Source organism: Pelodiscus sinensis, chromosome 16, assembly GCF_049634645.1.
Source record: "Pelodiscus sinensis isolate JC-2024 chromosome 16, ASM4963464v1, whole genome shotgun sequence".
NCBI lineage: Eukaryota > Metazoa > Chordata > Testudines > Trionychidae > Pelodiscus > Pelodiscus sinensis.
The window spans coordinates 12,387,531-12,393,786 of record NC_134726.1 but is presented as its reverse complement, the minus strand read 5'-3'; the positions used below and the strand labels follow the sequence as shown (position 1 = coordinate 12,393,786).

Below are 6,256 nucleotides of genomic sequence, written 5' to 3'. Positions count from 1 at the left end.
AGAGGGAACGCTTCCCCCAGCCTCTCTGCACCTGAGTTAATGTCACACACATTGGGTTAATGCAATTGCAGGATAGTTGCATGAGGGAGGTTGGTGGGGGCCAAACTAATCCCTGTTGGTAGGAGGATGGTGGGGAAAGTCCTTCGAGAGCGGTGGCGTGACATCTTTTACTTCTGGTCATATATCCATCTTACCCTGAGCGTGTTACCTCCAGAGGCCTGGTTAACGGGGGTCAGGGGTGTGGCTTATGGGGTCAGAGTGTGGTTAATGGGGGTCAGGGTGTAGTTAATGGGGGTCGGGGTGTGTGGCTAATGGAGGTTGGGGCATGGTTAACGGGGGTCAGAGGGTGTGGCTAATGGGGCACCACCAAAAATCTGCCGGCCCCCGAGGAGGAGTGCGTCGGCTGCCCGCACCACAGGAGGTATGAGTTTAGCGCAGCGGAAGGGTGGGTGTGTTCACGGACAATATCGATTCCCAGACTAATGCGCTAAGTGACGCAAGATGGGATGAAGATGGACAGCCCTTGGTGGGTAAAGAACAGGTTAGGAACTATTTAGAAAAGCTAAGCTTACACAAATCCATGGGTCTGGACTTAATGCATCCGAGGGTACTGAGGGAGTTAGCAAATGTCAGAGGAGCCTTTGGCCATAATCTTTGAAAAGTTGTGGAGATCGGGAAAGATCCCGGGTGATTGCAAAAAAGGCAAATGTAGTGCCCATCTTCAAAAAAGGGAAGAAGGATGATCCAGGGAACTATAAGCCGGTCAGTCTTACCTCAGTTCCTGCAAAAATCATGGAAGGGATCCTTAAGGAATCTATTTTGAGGCACTTGGAAGAGAGGAAAGTGATTAGGAATAGTCATCTCAATAAAGACACCTGTTTGGTTTAAAACAAAATGAACTGGCTACATCTAGACTGGCATGATTTTCCTGAAATGCTTTTAATGGAAAAGTTTTTGCATTTAAAGTGTTTAGAAAAGAGCATCTAGATTGGCCATGGACGCTTTTCCTCAAAAAGTGCTTTTGTGGGAAAGCGTCCGTGCCAATCTAGACGCGCTTTTCCGCAAAAAAGCCCCGATCGCCATTTTCGCAATCGGGGCTTTTTTGCGCAAAACAAATCTCAGCTGTCTACACTGGCTCTTTTGCGCAAAAGGACTTTTGCCCGAATGGAAGCAGCATAGTATTTCCGCAAAAAGCACTGATTTCTTACAGGAGGAAGTCAGTGCTTTTGAAGAAATTCAAGCGGCCAGTGTAGACAGCTGGCAAGTTTTTCTGGAAAAGCGGCTGATTTTCCGGAAAAACTGGCCAGTTTAGACACAGCCAATTGATCTTTCATTAAAAAAAGCTGGAGATGGGAAGGGGGCTCATAACCTGGAGGGGGGCTCAGGGCTGGGAGTGGAGTGGGGGGTGGCTGGATGTGCCACCTTGGGTTGGTTGAACTTGGGGTTGGATGGGTCCTGGAACCAGAGGGGGGTAGGCAGGAGGGGTGCTGGAGTGAGGTTAGGGATGACAGGGGGGCAGGGGAGGGGGCATGGACATTGCTTGGGAAAGGAGCAGAGGCATTGCTTGGGGGGCAAGGGTAGGGGGAATGGGCATAGCAGGGTGGCAGGAGAGTATAGGCCAGAGCAGTGACAGCAGCCAAGTGTGCCATCTATTTCCGTCATGATGGCACACGTGGTATTGCACCACTGCATGAGCTGGCCCCAGGTGCGGTTCTGCCACTTTTCATCCTCCTGGATCTTCTGTGCTAGGGTCTGCTGCATGTTGCGCAGGATGCTGACATGCTGCTGCATCAGGTCTTCCTGGACCCTGGCGCACTTTCAGGTACCCTGGGCTCTGGTGGCTGGCTCGGGTAGTGTGGCTTGCCCCTCAGTCCTGGCTGGTCCGGCAGTGGAGAATAAAGACAAAGAGGTGATCAGTTATCCATGCAGACACTGTCCCTGAGGCCGTGCCCTCCTCTGTGAGGAGCGACCAATAGTCCTCGGGCCAGAGGAGGGGGATGTCCCAGAAGCAAGTCCACGAGTGCGCTGCACAGTGGGCCCTGCCTGCCCAGGGAACCATGCTACCCACTTCCCCCACCCCAGCCCACGGACAAGCAGGCAAAGGAAGCGTCCAGCCACAGTGGGATCTCCCCTTGGGTTACAGAGGAGCTGGGAGCAGCCTGGACCTCCCTTGGGCCTGCACACACATCTGCCCCGGCAGTACCGCCCGCAAGAGTTGGTGGTGCCTCACATATGCAGGCGTGCCCATGTGCTGTGTGCGGCACTCCTCGTGTGTCTGGGGTTGTGCCTGCGACCTTGTGGCTAGCCTGCTTTCAGCTGTGGCAGGTGGAGGGAGGCTGTCCCCTCCCCAGTACCCAGTGTGACCTCCCCTAAGGTGGGGAGCAGGATTGCAGCCCTGCTCAGGGGCTGCCTGCTGAGTCCGCGTGGTGCCCAGTAATGCTGCACGTGGTTCCACGTACATGGATTGCAGTGCGATGTCCAGCCTGATCAGGCCGAGAGACGCACACACTGCTTCCTCTCTGCACCCACCTCCCCCACCCGTTGTGAATGACAAACTGAGAGCACTCACCTGAAGATCCCTCCCTGGCATCAGAGGAGGACTGGAAGATGACCACACTCAGGGGAACCAGCTCTAACGAGAGCATGGCAATGGCCGCATCATCCACCTACTCCTCCTGTTGCTGCTGTCCCTGGTCTTCCTCTTCCTCCTCTGCCAGAACCGCCGGCAGGGCGATGACAAGCATGTTGAGCCCGGAGTCCACAATGTTGGTGCAGCTTCTGTTAATAGGGGCGAGTATGGTGCACAAGCTGAATTCTTTGGTCCTCATATATCCCTGGCAGAGCTCTTTCACCTTACTCCAGATCTGTTCCATGGTCCACCAGGGTCTTGGCAATATGCTCAAAACTATCAGCATTCTGCCACTTGGAGCAGAGATCCTGCAATGTCTCCTCCTCGCCCCACAGCTCGAGGAGGGACAGGATCTCTGCTCTGGACCAGGAGGGTGCCTGCTTCCTAGTCTGCCTGGAAGGTGTCCTGGGACCCCTGGAGTTGCTCCTTGTGAGGGCCAGGGTGGTCTCGGAGGGCTTCAGGCTGGGCCATGGGTGGGAATGCCCGTGGCAGGGAGAGCCAAGTAGTCAAGGTGCTGCTCTCAGGCCCGCTTCCTGCCACAAGGCTTGTCCAGGGTGCCTGCAGCTTCAAGAGGGGCCAGGAGACAGAGACTATATAGTTGTGATTACTTTGGACAGAGTGGCTACCAGGGCACCTGTGTTATTTCCCATGGGCCTCTTCTTTTGAAAGAAAACCCTCTTCCCTGTCCACACATGCCTTTTTCTGAAAGAGTTCTTTTGGGAAAAGGCTTCTTCCTCATAGAAAGAGGAATACCAATGCTGGAAAAACTCTTCTGTTCTTTCAGTTTTCTTTCAAAAGAACATGATTGCAGTGTGGGAGTAATTAAAGTTTTGTCAGAAAAATGACTGTTTTTCCAAAAAAAACTGTAGTGTAGACATGCCCTATGGCTACATCTACACTGCAGACTTCTTGTGCAAGAACTGTTTTGCGCAAGAATTCTTGCACAAAATGTCTTGCGCAAGAGCACGTCCACACTACCATGTACTTTTGCGCAAGAGATGTGCTTTTGTACAAGAGCGTCCATGGCAGTGTGGACACTCTTGTGCAAGAAAGCTCTGATGGCCATTTTAGCCATAGGGATTTCTTGCACAAGAAACCTCTATTGCCTGTTCACACTTCCTTTTTGTGCAAGAGCTCTTGCACAAGAGGGCTTATTCCTCATGGGGAGAGGAATAACTCTTGCGCAAGAAGCCCTCTCTTCTGATGCTTTACTGTACATTTACTTGTGCAAGAACATGCGTGCAGTGTAGATGCTCTGCAAGTTTTTGTGCAAGAACAGCTGTTCTTGCACAAAAAGCCAGCAGTGTAGATGTAGCCTATGTCCTTAATCTTTTTTCTCTCTCATTTGAAAACATAGAGGATAAATTTCAGATTATTAAGCTTTGTGGGCCACATTGTACTCTGATTTACATATTGGCTGTGTCTACACTGGCATGAATTTCCAGGAATGCTTAAAACGGAATACTATTCCATTTTCAGTTTTTCCGGGAAAGGAGCATCTACATTGGCAGGCTGCTTTTCCGGAAAAGCCCTTTTTCCAGAAAAGCGTCTGTGGCCAATGTAGACGCACTTTTCCGGAAAAGAGCCCCGATCACCATTTTTGCGATCGGGGCTTTTTTCCGGAAAAGACTACTGGGCTGTCTACACTGGCCCTTTTCCGGAACAGTGTTCTGGAATAAGGACTTATGCCCAAGCAGGAGCAGAATAGTTTTTCCGGAATAGCGGCTGATTTTGTACAGTAGAGCATCATTGCTTTTCCGGAAATTTGAGGGCCAGTGTAGACAGCTCGCAGCTTATTCCGGAAAAGCGGCTGATTTTCCGGAATAAGTGGCCCAGTGTAGACACAGCCACTGAGTTTGATGAAGATTGCACAGGGCATAAATCCAGGTAGAAATTTGCCCTTTAGTATTTCATCTTCCTCTTTCCCTCATGCTGCAGGCATTTGAGAGATGCACCATACATAAACCTGACTGTAGCTAGCATCCCACTCTAAGCAGCCACTATTTAAAGTACCAATCACAGGTAATCAAATAACTTGGCTTTCTTATAAAAACTGAACAGCAGCAGCTCAGGCCATCACTCTTGATTACAAATGTATCACAAAATTCTGCTGAACATCATGACCTTCTGGCAATAAGACAAATTCTGTTCTCAACCAGTCCTCTTAGTTTGGCAAGGCTTCTTTGTGCAAAGTGCCAGCTAAGGGAAATGGCTAATTTAATTAAACTTCCAGCTATCTGGATCTTATGAGGATCATTTTTCATTAAGATTTGCAGAGTATAGTAATACATGGCAGTTCTCCAATTCCTTTGTTAAATAATGATCAACAATCATTCAATATCTTTGACTTTTAGGGAGCATTTATTTAGCTCAAGGAAATAGGCAATATCTTTGTGTAACATTGTCTGTATTTAGCCTACAGTGACAAGACAGGCTTTTCTGAGAAGGTCTTCACTGCCCACTTAAACTGGGCTTTTACCCAGGTTTTAATCCAAGCATATCCCTGCCACCTATGTCCATACTCACACACTGAACTGGGGGTGGAAATTCCTGGATTGTTGGTGAAGCTTCCACTTGGGGAGGCAGTAGCCCCTAACCCAGGCCCCACCCCTCTTCTCTGCCCCCTTCCCACTGTCTCCCTCCTCTCTTGCCTGCACATCCTGTGTCTCTGATCACTGTGTGCTTGTCCCCTTCCAGTCAAATACCTGAACCCAAGCAAATTATTTTTGAAAAAAACCTCCACTTTTCTACGATTTCTTTCTCAACAAAATGGAGCATGTTTTGTACCATGTTCTACACATGCAGAAGGTACCTAATTAACAGCACTAAATTTGGGAATAAGAAAAGTCAGTCAAAGGTTTATTATATACCTCATTGCTGACATGCAGGCAGCTTGCAAACGCCCCAAGCCGCTGTAATTGATCCTGTGGAACACAGAATGGCAAGGCCCAGTTAAAGCTAATTGAGGAATCTCTGTCCTTTCTTCACACAATCAAACAAGGTGTCAGGCCTAGTCTTCAGCTGGCATTTGCCCCTGACAAGAAGAAAATGACTTTAATTAGACTGCAAAAGTTGCCACCTCATTTTCACTACTTCACACAATCAGGTTGAGGGCTTCCTATGTTGATCTTTTCAACAGCAGTAAGCACCTCAGACAATGAATAAGAATTGCCAAGGGACATGCCAGTAAAATACAGGATGGCTGCTGCTTTAACAATAGCAGCACCAGTTCAGCTCACAGAACGAAGAAGGTAAAATGTCCCACTGTCATGATGGTGCCAGCTTTGTGTATCAGACTGGGAGATCCAATATCCTCAGGGGTGAAGGAACCAAATCCCCAGCCCTGTTCTCACCAGGCAAACGTAATCTCCCAACCAGGGCTGGCCCGAGGCATTCTGGTGCCCCGGACACGGGCGTACAGTGCTGCCCCTAGGCGCATGGCGCATGCACGGCCTGGCTACGGCCACTGGTGCACAGCCTGGGGCCTGCCCTCGGGGCGCACGGCGCAGTCTGGCTCAGCTGTCACTGCTGGTGAGCGCTGGGCCGTGTAGGGCGCCGTGGCCATGGGGGGAAGGGCATTGCTGGCCAGTGCTGTGGGCAGGACGGCGCTGCGGGAGCCGGGCGCGC

At 50.3% G+C, this 6,256-nt stretch overlaps 1 long non-coding RNA gene across 1 annotated transcript; it reads right to left on the bottom strand.

The window, feature by feature from the left end:
* Nucleotides 1-1,529: 1,529 nt before the first annotated feature.
* LOC142818539 (uncharacterized) lies at nucleotides 1,530-5,605 on the bottom strand. Its single transcript, XR_012896045.1, has 3 exons — nucleotides 5,500-5,605; nucleotides 2,570-2,778; nucleotides 1,530-1,877 (listed from the first exon to the last, which is right to left on the bottom strand). It is a non-coding gene; the product is annotated as an uncharacterized LOC142818539 (long non-coding RNA).
* Nucleotides 5,606-6,256: the final 651 nt, after the last annotated feature.